The following is an 8,877-nucleotide window of genomic DNA, read 5'->3' on the forward strand; positions in this document are numbered from 1 at the left end:
TCTGTACTGGGTCCTCTGCTGTTTGTACTCCAAAGCCTTTGTCTTGATGATGTCCAAGCAAATATAAACAACTTTGTATTTCTTGTCAAATGCATGCCTCAACATTTAGTCCAGTCTTTATATTAAGCAAATGATATTTTTGGTCCTTCTCAATACATTATTTTTTGTTCTGAGGGAACCTTTAGGCAACATAATTTAATGTTTAATACTGGAAAACCCTAAACCTGTTGGTTTGTATGTCTTTTCAAGGAAATTGCCAAAAAATTGCACCATTTATCATAGTCAGAAACTATAAAAGCACAAAGAATCAGCAGATTGTTAACGTTCGCATGGTTGTTGAACTAATCGCGTCATCTTGTGTGATTCCGTTGGGAGATTTAAGCAAAGCTAAGCTTAAAACCCCGATATTTCATCAAAATTACTTAATTCTGCATCTTGTTTAAAAGCTCCCTCCCAAAAATGTTGCTCGCTCCAAACAGATTCTGTAAAAGACAAAAAAATTTGCACTCCTTGGCACAACTGTGAAGTCATTCGTGGCTCAACTGTGAGCAACAGTTATTGTGCAAAAATTCAGGGACTTTTTGGCTGAACTGAGTTAAAATGTGGGCTGTGTTTACACAGAAAAGAGAAAAAGTATGAAAACAAATTGAAAAAAATAGAAAAAATAAAATATTAGAATGTAGATTCTCCATTTTCATCTAAATATTGGTATTTGGGGCACTTTGAAAAATGTCATATATATCAATTCCAGTATATTTCAATTTAAAAAAGACTTTTTATTTTTTAAATTTTATGTGTGAGTTCTTCTTTTGAGCTCTCTCAGGAGGTTAATGGATGTTCACTATTCAACAACGGCCTTCCCTTTGGACTTAACTCTATTTGTTCTTTCATGTCCTTGGTGTATTATCTGTGAACTGGAGTGTTTTAACAATGCGGATTGAGAACACATTCTACAGACAGTAAATGGTCTCCGCTGAAGTCGAGCCTCGTAACCTTTTCGAGGTTCTACAAAGTTTCTCAACACATTTCTTTTACCACTTTTCTGCACCTAAATGAATAAACATTGCATAATAATAACATCTTCCCGATAGTATCTTTAAACAAAGGTATGAAAAGACTTGAACTTCTTTTTTTTTTTTTAGTGTTTTCAGGCAAAAGCAGCAAAAGACAGAATAACTGAAAGCACAGTTTTATAACTTTCCCAACGTAACCGTGTAAAACAACCCAAACATTCAGCCGTCACAGAACGATTATGTTGCCATGCACACGTTTTATATCAAACAGTAACAGTGCGAGGCTGACAGCGCTCTGAAACATGTGGATCTCGTTGTGCACCTTCACATGCGCTGACGTGGTGGGCAGCGGCTCCATTACATCACCTGTCTCAACTCGCTCTTTTACCTCTGGCTATGAGGAGATTAGATTAGGATCATATCCTAGCGCGGATAAAAATAATAGTCCCATTCATCCTGCCTTATTTTTCCTTTAGCTGTGACACGACGGAGGGATAATACAGAGTAAGTCATCATCCATCAGGCTGCCTGTATCGCTGCCTGTTTGTCTTGTTGTTCTGTCACTTTTTTTTTTTTTTCTCTCACTTTGCCGTCACAAGACATCAAACCGTCTATACTTTGTGTTGGCTGGTGTTGTTTTTTAACCCGTTAGTATCTCTGTCTGTGTGCTATTGTGCTTCTGCAGAGTCCCACTGTAGCAGAAACTACCACAAGCACCTTGGTGTTTGTTCAAACGGCAGCTTTCATCTCAGTGTGTCAGTGTCACGTCTGAACTTCTCCATAAAAGTGAGAACAGCATCTTTTTCTAGGTCGACTAACATTTTTGAATCCTATCTATAGTTCAAGTCTGAGCTTCATGCAGACACATGAGCAGACAGGCACCAGATTACAGGTGCTGATGTAAGACGTTTGACGTCATTTGTACGAACTCTGTCTCCATAAATTTACATTCCTGTACAACTGCTTTCTCAAATATGTTCTAGTTCTGTAACGCCAAGTGTAGAACATTTGATACATGAGTTTTTTTTTTCTTGAAAAACCTGATGTGTACAATCAGACACGTCCACATTCATGAACCAAAAATGCTGAATGTAGCAAAAATGATACAAATTAAAACTCATATATGCTAATTTAAATTATAATTATTATTGTTATTTTGGGGCTGCAAGGTGGATCAGTGGTTAAGCACTGTTGCCTCGCAGCAAGAAGGTCGCCGGTTCACGTCCCGGTGGGGGCACCGGAATCTTTCTGCATGCAGTCTCCATGTTCTCCCCGTGCAGTGTGGGTTCTCTTCGGGTTCTCTGGCTTCCTCCCACACAGTCCAAAAACATGTTGAGGTTAATTGGTGATTCTAAATTGTCCGTAGGTGTGAATGTGAGTGTGCTTGGTTGTCTGTCTCATGACCCCAATGAGGATTAAGCGGTGTATAGATAATGGATGGATGGATTGTTATTTTGTATTATTATTTGTTAGAAGGTTCAATAAACACTCCAGTTTTTTTTAAAAATTGAAATTTCTGGCAATTACTTCATGGTTCAGGCTTTACAGAGTTCAAGGGAACGTAATTTTGATCTAAAATAAACACAATTTGCGACATGTGACGTGATGGGAAGGCGCCTAGAGTTAGGAGGTAGGAAGAGGTGGTGAATAGCAGAATAAAGTTAGGTTTACTCACAAAAACTACATGACTGGGTTGATGAAAACATCACAGTTTGTTAAACACTTTTCCATGTTGGAAGCTTGGTGAAGGTTAGACACCAAAATCTCTTAGTTAGTACTTAAAAAATGTGATAGCATGTATTAAAAAGCAGTTCAAATCCAACCTTCTCACTACATGTTTGAAGCATCTCCTATTTTTTCTGGGTTACCATGGTGACCAGTTGTCCCCCATCTAATATATGATTGGTTGGCTGAAAATTAGCAACAGCAACATTATAAATACACATAATTCCTTCATATCTCAATTGAGAATGCAGGTTAGTTGCACAGGAGCGTGATGTTGTGGAGACTGGGTTGCCAGTCTTGCTCATATGGTAAATATTACACCAGTGGCTCTCTTCATTGCTTTGTCTAAAAGTTTGAGGAACCTTAAAGCAAAAATGACGGAATGGCAGAATGCTGTCACTTTAGCCAACTGTTGAAACCAATGTTGCCCCGTCCAACGCCTGAAAATCCATCTGTCGGTTAGTTTGTAAACAGATTTTGTTGCAGACGTTCAAGATAAAGTCACAAAACTTTACAGGTGTGTCGTTGAGATCAAAATGAAGGCTGAGTACTTGTGCAATACCTTTTTGGGTCAGATGGATCTGACGTTTGGTATTTTTTTCGTTGTTTCACATCATTTTCAGCACTTTAAGTGTTTTGGACTCAATTCAATTCAGTTAAATTCACAACATATGTCATCTCATAGCACTTCATATACCAAGGTGAAGACCTTACAGATTTTGAACAAAGAACAGAGAACCCAACTATCCAAAGTTACCTTTTAAATCCCTACGAGCAAGCAGTTGGTGACGGTGGGAAGGAACCCAAAAAACACCCCTTTAACAGGGAAAAACACCTCAGACAGAACCAGGCTCTGGGAAGGCGGCCATCTGACCTCCACTCTCACCAAGTATTTAAAAAAACAAAGGACTTATGTCATTGTCTGGAGACAGATTTAGTCAAAGCTGTGCAGGTTACAGTCACTAAAACTGGTGTGTAGTTGGCATCAGTTGGGTGAAGTCTGACCTGCAGGTTCAGCATCCTTCAGTAATAATGTGGTAATCACTACTCAGCACTTGTGGGTCAGGATGTCCTGCCTTTGGGGTGAACCCATCGCTAAATGTGTCTCCAGGTTGATTTAACTGGGTTTGTTAAGGATAACTTTAGCACAGCGGCGTGAGGAAACAACATGGCACGACACGGAGGAGGAAACACATTGAACGTCGGCAGTAATGGAGTAAAATTGCCGTCCGTTTGTCCTTCTGACTGTCCAGCTGGTCCATGAGAGTCACCGGCAGCCTCGTGACACAGACTCTCCTCACATAGTCATTATCTGGGCAGATCTGCCCGCGGAGAGGATGACGCCTCTGTCTTCCTACAGTTGGTCTTTTTTTTTTTGGCACTTTGCCTCCCACTCTGGTTCCTCTCCTCGGTTCTCTAAACTGTACTGTATAGACACCAGAGAGCCACAACATTAAAACCACTGACAAGTGACGTGAATGACATCAATTATCTCATTGCAATGATTCTCGTCAAGACAGGGAATACTCATCTGTTGAAGCTGATGTGTTGTAAGCAGGAAAACATCGTCTGAGTAGCTTCGACAAGGCCAAACTGTGTTGGCTAGACGATTGGGTCAGAACATCTCCACAGTGCAGGTCTTGTGGGATATTCCTGGTCAGTGTGATGGTACAGTTCTGGTACATACTTCTACACATTATTGTCATTTTTACAGAGTTTACATGACACGAGAGGTGGCCTCATTCGATCATTCATCAGCTTTGTTTCACCTCCCAGCAGTCAACTCATATTGACTGCTTACGCTGACACTCGATAATGTGCAATAACAACGACTTCTCTGTGCAACAACACAATCACTAAAAACTATATTAGTATTTATTACACTGTACTCATGTTTTTATTTTCCTAGTGCAGTGTACATTTTGGGGGGATTTTATGCTTATATTTTCCTACTTCTGTTCATACTTTTAGGACATATTTTTCTACTTATGTTCATCTTTTAATATTTTTTGCTGCTTACATTTCTAAGAATGTTAATGGCAGCAATGTAAGCAGTTGTCCCTCGGGGATCATTAAAGCATTTCTGATTCTGAACTACGTGGCATGCAATGAAACACCAAATGCAAAAAAACAAATATCACTCGACATGTTAAAAACACGTCTTTTATGATGGTATGCAGTGGTTTGTACCTTCTATACCTACCATGACCTAATGGAATAAATAGTCTTTCTAATGAACCATGTTTTCTTTTACATCATGTGCAGGCTGGATGCATGTGCTTTGTTTTCTTGGAGGAAAACATGGCAGCAGAATGCACTGTGGGAAGAAGAAACACCTTGAATCCTGGTGTTCATGTGAATAATATATTGACATGCACCGTCTACGGTAAACACTGCTGCAGACACGTACACCCTGCATGGTAACAGCTGTCCCTGCTGGCTTCTTTCTGCAGGAAAATGCATGAATACATTGTTCAGGAATGATCTGAGGAACATGACCAAGAGTTCAGCCAATCATCGTTTATTGGATGGGACAGTACTTGGAGGAGAAGCTTCAAATATGTAGCGAAAGAGTCAAATTTTAACCCAGAAAAGTGTTTTTACACCGACAGGGGCAAACGACATGCATGTACATAAACAAGCTGCATATACATGAATGCGTTGCATAAACAGAAACGCGTTGCAAAAAGAAAACGCTGCATTTCCAGTCACACAGTGGAAGTGCCCCAGGCCTCTAGGGGCAGTAGTGAGCTTTTCACCTGAGAGGTAGACAACGGTGAGCGAGACAAGTAACGTTAGCTGAGGGAAAAGCCGACCCAGTCTCACCGAAATTCATGAAATAGTCACGAAACTTAATCTATTGTTTTGTTTCCTGGGACATGATTTGCCCAACTTTTTGGTCAAACTTTAAAAAAAAAACTAAATTATATGCAAAACCTAAAGAAGAGATAAAACTAGTGAAATCGAAATTTCTAATAAAATCTTCTTCCTCTAGAAACATACAATTAATGTAGAATTCTTGAGTTATGATATTAAAAAAAACAGTTTTATGACATCACTGTGACCTTCGACCACTAAACCAGTTCATGCTGGAGTCCAACACAAAGCTTGTACCAAATTCTAAGAATGTAAAGATTCTTACGGCATGAATTTTGGTGCCTAACTCGTCCTGCAGCTTTAAAAAATTATAAATCAAAAGGTGTGGCTCAATCGATAATGGTGTGCTATGACTTTTGCTAGCGATTCGTCGTACATTTTTTATGAAATTCTTCAAAAACGGCATTAAAAATCGTTTTAAAAATGAATGGCAAGTCGGCTGGATAACTAACAAACCTCAGCCGTCTTTGGAACCATGTAGCTCCGGCACATTTCACAGGAAAAACTTAATTTGAAGTTTAAACAGGTCACAGGGGTTGAAATGTTACTCATCTAAATCCTTGTTTTGATATCTTTTATGGTTTTTACGCAGTCACATTTTGAATTTTCTGTAAAACTCAGATTTTTTGTTTGGTTACAATCAGACGTATGCTGGCTTTTCAAAATAAAACACACTTACATAAATGATACCCTATGTATAATTATAGCAGGACACATCAGCCGGCACACTCAGAATTTCTTCAGAAATGCTCTATGTGTTTCTGCTCTCTTGTCACTTAATTTGTTTCTCCTCCCTCCTCTCTTTCCGTCTATCTTCGCCTCTCCTTTCTCGCTAACGAAATTACACAGATAGCAGCACTCAAGAGGGTGCTTGTTGGCACACAGATGAACAGGCAGGAAAACTAGCAACACATTCGATACCTCGTGTACCTACTTCAGAACAAACAACAAATAATAATAATAAAAAATAAAGTAAAAAAAAAAACCTCTCAGAGTCTCAGTGCAGGTTTGATCAAGGCTGCCTCTGACATTATCAGCCCCGCGGGTGCCGTTACTATTCTCAGCTCCATATAGCTCCTCTTCAAACTGCACGCTCCCTGAAAGAATTAGCAACCTGCAATAACAGAGTGCCAGGCTAAAAGCTCCGGTCTGCTACACAGCCTCAGCTCCACGCCACGGCTCGGCTGCTCATAAATCTTCTAATAAACATCTGGGCTTTCTATAAAAGCGAGGGGGGCTGAGCATGTAGCCGACACCAGATACTCCCGGCGACACCGGGCCTTCAGGACACCTAGAAACAGCCTTTTCCATTGACTGCCTCGATGCCCGGAGAGTTTTACGAGGGAAATGTGCACCGTGTTTCCTCACACGTTTAGCAAAAAAATTATATAAAAACTGAAAACATATAAAGCCCTTTATCAGTTTTTGCTGAGTAACATAATATTTGTGCGCTTCGGGGGATTCTGCGATGCCGGCCTCCGACTGAACCAGAGGTTCTGGCTGTTCTTGAGCTTTCTCAAGGGTCCGTCAGAGGTGAATGGCTTGAGTGTTTTCCCTTGTGTTAAGTGCGGGGTTTTATAAAATATGATGACTGACATATTAGCTGGTGACAGGCTCTACATCGGGCCGCCGCTTTATGCCTCCGCCGCTGCTGATCCCTTCGACTTGGCTGAAACCGGGTTTATAGGACCCGGGGACCTGCAAAGTTCCAGCGTGACAAGCTAATGGCTTCATGTGTTTAAACGGTGTGCGCTGTACCGTTTCATTGCATGAGCACTATCTGTGGGATCTGACAAGTTGATTCCTCGGAGGAGAGATAAGAGGCAATTTGTTAGCCCGCTAGGATTAACTACGCCCCTGCTCTGGATTTTTTGGCTCCAGGTCTGGAAGTGACAGACAGAATCCAGCTGCGAGTTTCGGTCCGGGAGGCTGATGAAGGCTCATCTACAGACATTGACGAAGTTTTGTTTCAATACCGCTTCATTCTGCTTTCAATCAGCTGCGTCGACGGAGAGTTCACAGGTCCGATTCCAAAAAAATCTCCCCGAACCGAACCGAAGCGTCTTTTGGGAAACTTTCTCCTGGCGGCCGTTCCAGCCCTGTTGAAATGTGATTATGTAAACTATGGGAGGCTCACGAGAGGAATTTACACAGAAACGCATTAGTTATGCTGTATGTCATATAACAGCTGAAACGCTATAAAAATCCCCCCAAAACAAATGAAAAGATAGAATTATCTTCAAGCAAAACTGTTTTTCTTGTCAGCCTGACGTATCTGGGAATACTCACACCGATGTTTATGTTGAACATGGATACGCTCCGTCGTCCGCTGTCAGTGTGTCTATGAAATTGTCATGAAAGCCAAGTGTTGTGATTTATTATCCTTCAGACTTCAACTAAATGTGACTCTGATTAGTCCAAATCAAGAACAGAACATCCCTCTGTTCTTCTTCTTACCCCTCGTTTATCGATGTACCAGCTCAGTTTCTGTGTTGGCACCGCTGATCCCGTCCTCTCCGCCAATCTGCTCGACTATTTACCTTTTCTTCCTGTCCAAGGACGTTTGTGGTTTCTGTTAACAGTGGGTAAGCTCTGGTATTGCCCCTCCGCACCCCTGATTTATGTGGTACGAGGGGCTTTTGGTGGATAAATATTAAAACATGGCCGCTCCGTCGGCTGCCAGCAATAACAGGCTGACTGGTTTCCTGTGTGGGGTTAGATTGCCTTGCCTTGCAGGGGCTTTGGGGACGGCAAGGCCGGCGGAGTCACAATTCAGCGAGGAGAGAGGATAAAGAGGCAAAAAAACAAAAAAAAGAGCGGATGGGACAGACGGCCAAAGAGAATAATCATCTGAAGGTCGTTTCACGTGTGAAATTTCACTCTGAAATAAAGACAAACTACAGCTGCAAACACGACTCGGGCCGAACACAAGGACGCGACCGCGGGGTTCAAGAGCACGGCGTCATCGGAGTCGAGGCTCGGCTGCCAAATCCGATGCAGGAGGGTGTCCTGGTTGTTTCGGAGAGCATCCCATCGCCCCCAAATCACAGTGTTGACTCTGTCTTTGAGCGTGTCCTTGAGCAGGACACCGAATCCGACATGTTCCTGCGGCTTCGCACAATAACCGACCGCGAGAGATCGAACCCCGCAGGACTACAACGAGGTAGAGTGTGTGTATGAAGTCCAACAGGGATAGTTTGACACAGTTTGGGCAGTAAAATAGACATTTAGGGAACTCGTCTTAGTGGTTTTAAAGCTTGTT

Source organism: Stegastes partitus, unplaced genomic scaffold (genome assembly GCF_000690725.1).
Source record: "Stegastes partitus isolate 25-593 unplaced genomic scaffold, Stegastes_partitus-1.0.2 Scaffold70, whole genome shotgun sequence".
Lineage (NCBI taxonomy): Eukaryota > Metazoa > Chordata > Actinopteri > Pomacentridae > Stegastes > Stegastes partitus.